Genomic DNA, 9,704 nt, shown 5'->3' on the forward strand with positions numbered 1-9,704 from the left:
TGTGCTATGGAGAAGTATGCATTAAGGAGTGGAGTGATGCCAACAAAATTCACTTTACCTGTGACATAAACCAGATTCAAACCCAGTTCTCTATGTAATCTTTAGAGAATTGGTTCCTTCCTGGTAAAATGAAAATAATTTAAAACAACATATCTTGGAGGTTTTCTGAATACAGTAGTTAGTTAGAAGTTAGTTTTAGAAGACAGGCTTGATAGACCAGCCACATTTGAAACCTGTGTCTAATGTAAACCATCACTGTTTAGAAATGACTAGTGATCTGCTTATCTATAGACAGCTAATCAGCAGTTTGCAAAGTACAAATGTGCTTCTCAAGCTGCCTTTATATTTTTTTCCCTTTCTGTCCAACATATCCATTTTTGCTACAGTAATTCTTTCATACTGTAAAGAGCCAGTAAGTATTGCGTTAGGTGAACAACTCAATTCACCTAGGCTCTGACTTAGAGCAGGCCATCCGTGACAACGCTAATAAATTGTGCATGAAATTGATTTAATCTCTATTTGAGACATAATTTGTCCTGCAGAACATTTTGTGTGCAGTTCACTCATGTTTTTATTTCATTTGCTATTCTGTGGCCTATTTCGCTGTATATTTACTACAATAATTTCCGTTTTCTCATCAGAAAAAAACCCACCTGATTTCTTCTGAGGTTGTTTTTCTGTTCACATATTTTTACCAATGGTAACACAAATATCTGAACTGAGATGTCCTTTATAATCCTTTCTGTCTCTACTACTCTCTGCCCTGAAGTCCTCCACTTACAATTTTGCTCCATCCATAGAACATACCCAGTTGGGTGCTCTATTGGTCTCAAATAAAACTCATCATTGCCAACAAGAAGGTCTCTATCAACTTCAGTTGGCACTAGTTCTGGACTTCTCTGACACTGTGTATTTGGTATGGAACTGAGTCCGCACATGAATAACATGAGACAGAGTATCCTGTGGAAAGAAGAACTTTACATTTTCAGCGTTCATGTATTCCAATAATGTGGTCTGATAAAATATGAACCTTGTGTGATACATATATCTTGTGTTTCCCTCCTTGACAACAGCTCTTGTGCTCTACTGCTGCTCTCAATTGTAAGCGTAAAGGCTACCAAGTGTGTAATATCTGTCTTCGTAAATGGAGTCACTGATAGTAGATTAATTTCACAAAGTGGTTCTTTGCTTGAGCATGCTATTAAATTTAATCTAAGGATTTTATACTCTGCTAATCCTGAAATATAAAAAAAAATTAATGCTGATATATATACATACACAAATATATATATATTTTTTTTTTTAAAAAAAAATTGGGTAAATTCTGCTACCGTAGACAGGAAAGAATCCACATATTTGAAGAAACTGTAAAACAATCAACAGTACAAAACAAAATCAGAAAATGGATCAAACCAGAAGTCCTACAAAATTCAAAACGAATATTAAAAAACCCCTTTTACTTGATTTGACATCATACAGATAACACACTCATAAAGGAAAAACAACTTCCACCAAAGGAAATTATGAATAAAATTTCAAAGCTTTTGTTATACAGAAAGCCAGACTAGCTGATTACAACTCCAGACCATTCTTTCAAATGCTTGTTTTTTTAAGAGTAGAATGAAATTTCAATGGAATATATTTCTTTTTGAAGCCCAATTCTTAAAACACTGACTCTGAGCTTTGTATAGCATGAGTTTCAATGCAACACAGCTGTTTCAACATGTTCATGGCAGACCCTCTTCTAAAGCCTCATAGATCCTCACAGCTCTTTCTCGTAAGCAATTTAGTTGCTTCTGGAAAAGGCTGAACCATATATTAAGGAATATAGGAAAACTGCCACAACTGCTACCCTGCCTGTTTTATATATGGTGTATAGATAGGTTTAATTCAATCCCCAGTCCTGTTGCATTCAATATACTCAAGATCAGTTTTGGTGGAGCCAGCAATAGATAAATAAAGAACAACTGTTCAGATGTTTTTGCAATCACAAGTTTGGCTCAAATCTATTCTGAGATTTAGTCAAAGTATATCTATTAAAACAAAATATATATCTCAAAATAAAAACTTATGTTTCATTCCTGATTTAATTTTTTAACTTTAAGAAAAACTTCTGTAAATTTACTATTTTATTGAGAATTATTTGCTTAAACAAGTAAGACTAATTTCATGTAATATTTGTTCTTTCACATTGGACCTCTCTGGTAAAGTGATAAATTTGACACTTGAAAATACCTTTGTACTTGTACTTATATTGCTGGGACCAACAAATACTTTTTCCTACTTGATAAAGCTTAGGCATGACATTTTTATGACATCCTCCAAATCTAGTAAGTCCTTACTAAGAAGCAGCTTCTCCACTAATAAATCAAGAATTGGGCCAATCCTTTTCTGGGCTTTCTTTTACTTTTTTTTTTTTTTTTTTTTTTTTTACATTAAGGACATCTCTGGTACCTGTTGTACTTAGAATTTAGCACAAAATCTTGTATTAATACTGAATTTTCAAATGCGGTGGTTAGTACTGCTTCTGCTTTTTTTTTTTTTTTTTTTTTTTTTTTACAGGCTTTACGAAGTCATTCACTGATCCTTCAAGGTCAGATACATTCAGTATTATTTCTGTAACACTGAATCTTATCCATGCTCTGGTTAAATTAAACGTTGCTTTGATTTTGTCTTCCAACAGTTTTGGTTAATCCACAGTAAGTTATAGAGGAAGTTTCAAACACGAATTTATTACTTTTTCCACTAATTTCAATAAAATTCAACCAAATATTTCATGTGCCAAATCAGCACTGTTGCCAGTCTACGTTCCATAAGAGCCATCCATATTCCATTAGTTATACCTTCTTGTCACTTCATCAGGCTTTCTGCAATTTCTTCTGATAGCTTTTAATTCTTTTTGCATTGGGTAAGAAACGTGACTTGGGGAAGCCATGACCTAGCAGTCATCGCTCAGGTCCATGATAATTCAACTATTCTCTCTGCAGAGTAATCAAAGGTTGTTTTCTAGTCTTCTAAAACCTACCAATTCTGATTGTTTATCTTAATTTTTTTTGGTAAACATTGTTTTTCTTGTGCAAATATCTTCAGAAACTGTATGTCTTCTTCCAACAAGTTTTTGTCTGAAGACTTGGGCTTATAGGAAGAACAATAACTTCTCTGCTTGTTAATCAAATTAATTAAACCATTGTTTTTAATCATAGCACCTTCTGATCTCCTTTCATTTTTGCTTTTCCCTTACTTCATTACTCTTATGCTTAAATACTAATTTAACTGTTTTCTCCTACTTGCTATGTGAAGTGTAGTACATATTCTTTATATTTACCTGCAGTAGGACTTTATTGCTGCTGGGGTTGTGATTTTCCTTTTTTTGTTATTTTTTTTTGTGTGTATGTATACACACATGCACACACACATATATATGCATACTGAAAATAAGAATGCTGAATCTTTAATTTAACCAGTAAACCTTGTTTTCCCCATTATTAATTTCTGGTTCAGTAGGAAGGATACAAATATGGTTACTTTTTTATTTGGATTCAAATAAAAATAGCGTTCTGACTCAGCAGTCCAGTTCTGATCTGGTTCCAGTTCAGTTCCAGGCCCCTCCCAAATTACAATTCACTTTAAATGTCCTTTCCCCTCTGAAATATCTGGTTGACATGGTGAGGTTCAGTGCTTTCAATGTGAGGCAGAAAGCTTCACTATCCTTTCATAAAGCTACTAGCAGAGCTGAGTTGGAAAATGCTGCTTACTTACTTGTTTTGGCACATATCTGAAGCTGAAACTTGGAACACCATAAAACCCTGAAGCTTGCACTAGCAGCAAAAAAATCCTGAAGAACAAGGGGAAAGTGAGGAGATAAAGTGACTGGTAGAGCAAGGGAGTTCTGAAGGCATGCATTAAATACTATCACATATATTTGCAAATGATTCTCATGAGTTCATCCATGTGGCAAATTCTGATGTACTGACTTTAAAGTTCCCCATGAATGCATTTTTTAATCTAAAGTAAAATCTCACACCAAAACAGCTCTTTTATTTAAAGTGTGAGAAAGTTTCTCTTTGTTCTAAAATAAAACTCCTAGCCTTTCCCTATTCTCTTTACCTCCCAACCTCAAGAAATATTAATTTCTAAAAGACAGTTCAGGGGCTGCTAGGAAGCTTTCTGGCTATGTTTCAACAATGTGACAGTGTTCAGATGTTGCAATGTTTCTGCATTGTATTTCAACAGCTGAGTATGTTCTTTACCATACATGAAATGTAAAGTTGTTATTCAAGCCTTAATGTCATCTTCTTCTGTAGACATATACTCTAAGTTTTATTTAGTTATGTCAATTTTTTTAACTTACCTCCAGACTATTTTTATTCCAAACACAGTGAGACAGATTTCAAGCAATGGAGGTGAAAATGTTGTTACGGGTCATGAGAGACATATGTATCTCTCAGACCCACTGTCATTACAGCGCATACTCCTTTGACTCCTTATGTTTGATGCTCTTTTTCGGTGTTAAAATATCTACCTTCTAATAAGCTTACAATTCTGAAAGTTTTTCCTTCACCTGAATTTTTCTTCTGTCTCAACATTTCTTTTTCAGCCCTTTCATCCATCAGTATGTTGCCCCTTCTGTTTTCCTCAGTTTCCACGTCTGTGTACTTTGTGTGCAGAACTCCTTATTCTTTGCCTTCCATTTTTTCTATTTTAGTATGAGTGCTTCTCACTTCTCACCTGCTCTCAATTTTTATTGATTTTGTTCTCAATTTCTCACCCACATTGCCACTACCCCAATACATTTTTACCTCTTTATTACCACTCAGCAGCAAAGTAAAATCCACTAGCTTTCTGACAAAATTAGTGAACACACCGAATAATACAGGTGCGAGAACTTATGCTACATTTCATTAGCTCCCTTAAAAATGCGAACTGACAAGCAAGGCTAAGGGAACTTCTGGAACAGAGAAAAGATCCAGGATAACATAGCCTGGTCCTCAATCGTTTCCATATCAGTAGCTACAGACAGACATAGTTTAAAATATTTACAAAGCCTGCTAAGTAATCAAGACTGAATTGTTCTGCAAGCTGGGATAATTTCACTTCTGGGAGGGCTGAAACAACCAACATTTCTATCTTCCTCCCTCATAAAACAACCTGTTCCAGACATTCCCCAGTTCATCACCATCTTCCTAGGAGGGTATCTCTAAAGAGAAATTGTGAAAGCTTTTCCCTGAATTTTCTGTTGAGCAGGTGGGCTGTAGGATGTTTTTTGTTTTCTGGATATATATATTGGATTGTTTGTGAAAGCTGTTTGTTACCATGCCATCTGATGGACAATTTTTCAATGTGCCATCATGAGTAGAGCATCTGCTCTCACCACAATGTTTCTTCAAACGTGAATAGGCCTAGGAGAAATTCATCACTGCAATGTATTATTCATGCTGATAAAAAGGTCCGCAAAGTATTAAAAAAGTTAAAATGGTGTTATTGTCTGCTCAAGGGTTCTTTTACATTTTTGTACCCATGTTTATCACTGTTTCCTGATATATCCTTTCCACTAAAGAAATGAGCACATGTCAGTCTTCCAGACTTCAGATTAAAACAATGAAAAGAAATTATTTGTCCCTTATATCACCATGTTCTGATGAAGGTTGTTCAGGACATGTTCTCTTTCATTTGCTGTAGTAGGAGGCCTTAAGTGTGGTAAGCTTAACCTGTTTAGAGCACAGAAATATTGGCATATTGCCAAGAAACTATACTGCAGGTGATAAACTTTGACATGGAGCCAGGCAAAAGCCAACTGCATTTCTTTATTTCACTAGGAGTTAGAAATTACTTTAGTTTTGGTTTTTTTCAGGGTGAGGGGTATAGAGTCTAGTAATTTTAACAAGTGGCAGCCTTCTACAATTTCTGTAAATTATTCCTCTCTGCCTTAGGTGTATCACAGCATAGTTTAGTTTGGAAGGGACCTCTTGAAACCATCTAGTACAACTCTTTGCTCAAGTAGTGTTAGCAAGATCAGGTTGTCCAGGACAGCGTGCAGCTGTGTTTGATATCTCCACAGATGGAGACTCCACAAGCTCTCCAGGCAACCTGTTCCACTGTTTGACCAACCTCACAGTAAGAAAATATTTTCTTGCATTCAGATAGAATTCCATGTGTTTTACTTCTTGTCCATTGCCACTTGTCCTGTCACTGGGTACCAATGAGAAGAGTCTGGCTCCCTCATGTGGTTTACCTCCCGTCAGGTATTTCTTCGCATTGATACAATCCCCCTGAGTGTCAGCTCTCTACTTCTCCTTCCATGAGAGATGCTCTAGTCCCTTAATCATCTAGGTGGCTCTGTGCTGGACTTGCTCCAGTAAGTTCCACGCTTGATTTTCCATAGCTCTAGATCACACTGGTTTGCAGGCAAACTATTGCTCTTTCTAAAACCATTACAACAGGAGCTGGATAACTGCCTGACCTTTCTTTTTTTTTTTTTAATTTCTATCAAAATATTACACAGGTATAGATTGATGATTTTAAAGCATTCAAACCCAAGTCTTGTAACTACATATACAAGCTTATAAAAATATTCACAGTTAATAAGATTTTTTCAATACTTTTAGATAAAGAGCAAAGTACTAAAATAAATACATATTACTGTACACTGAATGATTTTTGCGATTGTTCTTTGCCAGTGAACTTTATATTTGGTATCCTTAATTTGACAGTGCTTTTACAGTCAGCTTTGAATTAATTTTAGATCCTAAACTCTGTACTGACCTTCTGTAAGCAACTTTCTGTGCTCAGATAGAGCTTAGGCAGTCTTCTGAAGTAGATTTTAAAACCACACCTGCTGTCCTTCAGAGACTGGCACCCGTAAATGCAACCTCAGTCGCAACTGGAGATTGCTTTACAGAGCATGTGGTGTCCTGTGCACCCTAACAGACCTCTGTGCCACAAGGCAGCTTAATATGCCATGAGGCACTCCCAGACAAACCATATGCACGCTGCCTGCAGGCTGCCTACAGGCTATCAGTGCAGAAGGCAGGTGGATGTTTCGGGCAGAGTGCCATACTCACATCTACTCTTTCAGAGTGAAACCACTAGTGGGATTCTGCACAGGTACAGGGTCTGCCAGATCCATAACCCATAGCATGATCAGAATATAAATAACTGCATTAGACATGATACATTAGGGATCTTTTCATATTCCATATATGGAAAAGTCTCAGTGCTCTCACATGTAAAGAAACAAAACACAGTCTTGTCAACTGTCAAGATTTTTATCATGAGTCTCATGGTGTCTGTAGATTTTTCTTAAAAGCCTCAGGTGCCCGAGACAGGTCTTTTATGAATGCTTCTGCTCCCTTTTAAATTTTAATTATTTTTTATATATATCATGCTTCTAAGCCCCATAGTTACAGAAGAAAGCTTGGAAATATGTGACTCGAGGTCAGTCTTGAGGCTCAAAGGCAGAGACAAAAGAAAAATTAGTGGTAAGCTGTTTGTTGTTATTGTTAAGTCTGCTGTTCTGGCACTTGATCTGTGCCCATTTGGGCTTGACAATACTGAAAACACTTCACCCTTTCTGTCACAAAAGGATCCAATATACTTTCCAATTTGGAACTTGAACTAGGAAAGACATTAATTAACACAAAGTACATCTCACTTTATAATATAGGACAGAGGTCTCTAAAATGGGATGTGCACACGCCAGGGGGTTCACAGTGATCTGTTGGGGTGCGGGAAAAAAAAAATTTTAGACCTTTAGTTTATATATGTGAAGTACATCTCACTTTATAATATAGGACAGCGGTCTCTAAAATGGGATGTGCACACCCCAGGGGGTTCACAGTGATCTGTCGGGGTGCGGGAAAAAAAAATTTTAGACCTTTAGTTTATATATGTTAAAAAAAGAAAGAAATTAAGCTCAATTAATATTTAATATATGGCTTGACACTGGCACCCTTACTCTGTTTGTATGTCAGAGAGGCTCATGCCACCTACACGGTCACCAAGGTGTCCTGGGGATAGAGTGGGTGTTCCACAACACGGAGGAGGCGACAGTGGTGCCCTCAGTTGTTCGCTCACTTTCAGTGTATTGTGACATTGCAGTTTATGTGTCCTCGTTTAAGCAGATTGACAGATTATATTATCTAGCTTTAGCTAAACTAATCCTCACAAAATGGAAAAATTACTTAAACTGAAAATAATGCTAACAATGCAAGCACAGGCAAACAACAAGAAAATTGCAGCCGTGACATTTCTTCTGCTCTTAGTACAAGCTTTTTGCCAGTCATATTATAAGGTAAAAACAATGACAATCTAATCAGGTGTAATCAGTGAAGCTTAAAGTCATGTGATACTCAACCTAGTACTTCACTAAACTTAATGATAAATGTTTAGAAGCCTCTTCTGAGATTTCTTAAGAGCAAAAAAGAAAAATCTGCCATGATAGAAATAGCTGAAATACACAGAGAACAGTATGGCAACAAACGAAAATGCATTCCTTTGTCAGCAAGTACTGTTGGAAGATGCATAGAAAACATTGCCAAAGATTTGAAGAAACACATATTAGAACAAATTACACAGTGTAGAAGGTTTGCCATACAGTAGGATGAAAGTGCACATGGTTCTAACATGGCAGTTTATGCTATTTGCTAGATTCTGTTTCAATAATGAAATACGTCAAGGACTACTGCTTTGTGAACTACTAAAGAAAAGATGTACTGAAGAAGATATATTCTCAATGGTAAAAACAATGGTTTATGGAAAAGCTGTGCAGATGTAACCACTGATGGAGTGGCTGCTTTGACTGGAATAAAAAAGGATTCCAGAGTAAGGTTGCAGAGCTAGCACCACACATAAAATTAATTCATTGCATCATTCATAGGCAAACTGTTGCAGCAAAGAAATAGTAGCCAGAAGTGCACAAAGTTCTACAGGATGCCATTGATGTGGTTAATTTTATAAAGACATTTAAATAGTAAAATCTTTACAATGCTTAGTAATGAGATGGGGAGTGATCATGAAAATCTTCTGTATCACACAGTGGTTTTCTGGTTATCTCATGGCAAAGTGCCTAAAAAATGCTGTCAAAATTAAAGATTATTTACACATTTTTCTTTTACAAAAAGGCCAGTGTTCCACATTTGCTGACCTTTTCTGCGTTGACAAGTGGCTGTCAGCAGTATGCTACATAGTAGATACTTTAAAAAAAAAAAAAAAAAATCAGACTTAATGTGCCCCTTCAAGGTAAAGGTGAAGTCTTAACAGTGACTGAGAAAGTAAGTGTTTTTCAAAGGAATTCATGCTATGGAGAGAGCAATTTGAAAAGTGAAGTTTGGAAATATTTTCATTGTTATGGGATTTTGTTGCTGAAAACAGTGTGTCACTTATAAAAATTCTCATATCTGTATACGTAAAAAACCTGGAAAGAGAATTTTCTAACCTGTTTAAATTTTTTCAGAAAGTATCAGTAGGTTCTGAAGCCATTTTTTTAAAATATGACAATGTAACACCTTTCAACTAGGTTGCAAGAACAACTGATTCACATTGGGGCAGATGGAAACTTACTAGATGAATTTCAATAAAAACTTTCGCATAATTGGTGGTTGGGATTGAAAAATGAGTGTCATGATTTAGCAAGCACAGAAAAAGATGCACTTGTTCCATTTGGATCTATGTTTAAGGTCTCTTTCAGCTACGACAGCCATTAAAAC

Source organism: Egretta garzetta, unplaced genomic scaffold, assembly GCF_000687185.1.
Source record: "Egretta garzetta isolate BGI_Z169 unplaced genomic scaffold, ASM68718v1 scaffold336, whole genome shotgun sequence".
In the NCBI taxonomy this organism is placed as follows: domain Eukaryota; kingdom Metazoa; phylum Chordata; class Aves; order Pelecaniformes; family Ardeidae; genus Egretta; species Egretta garzetta.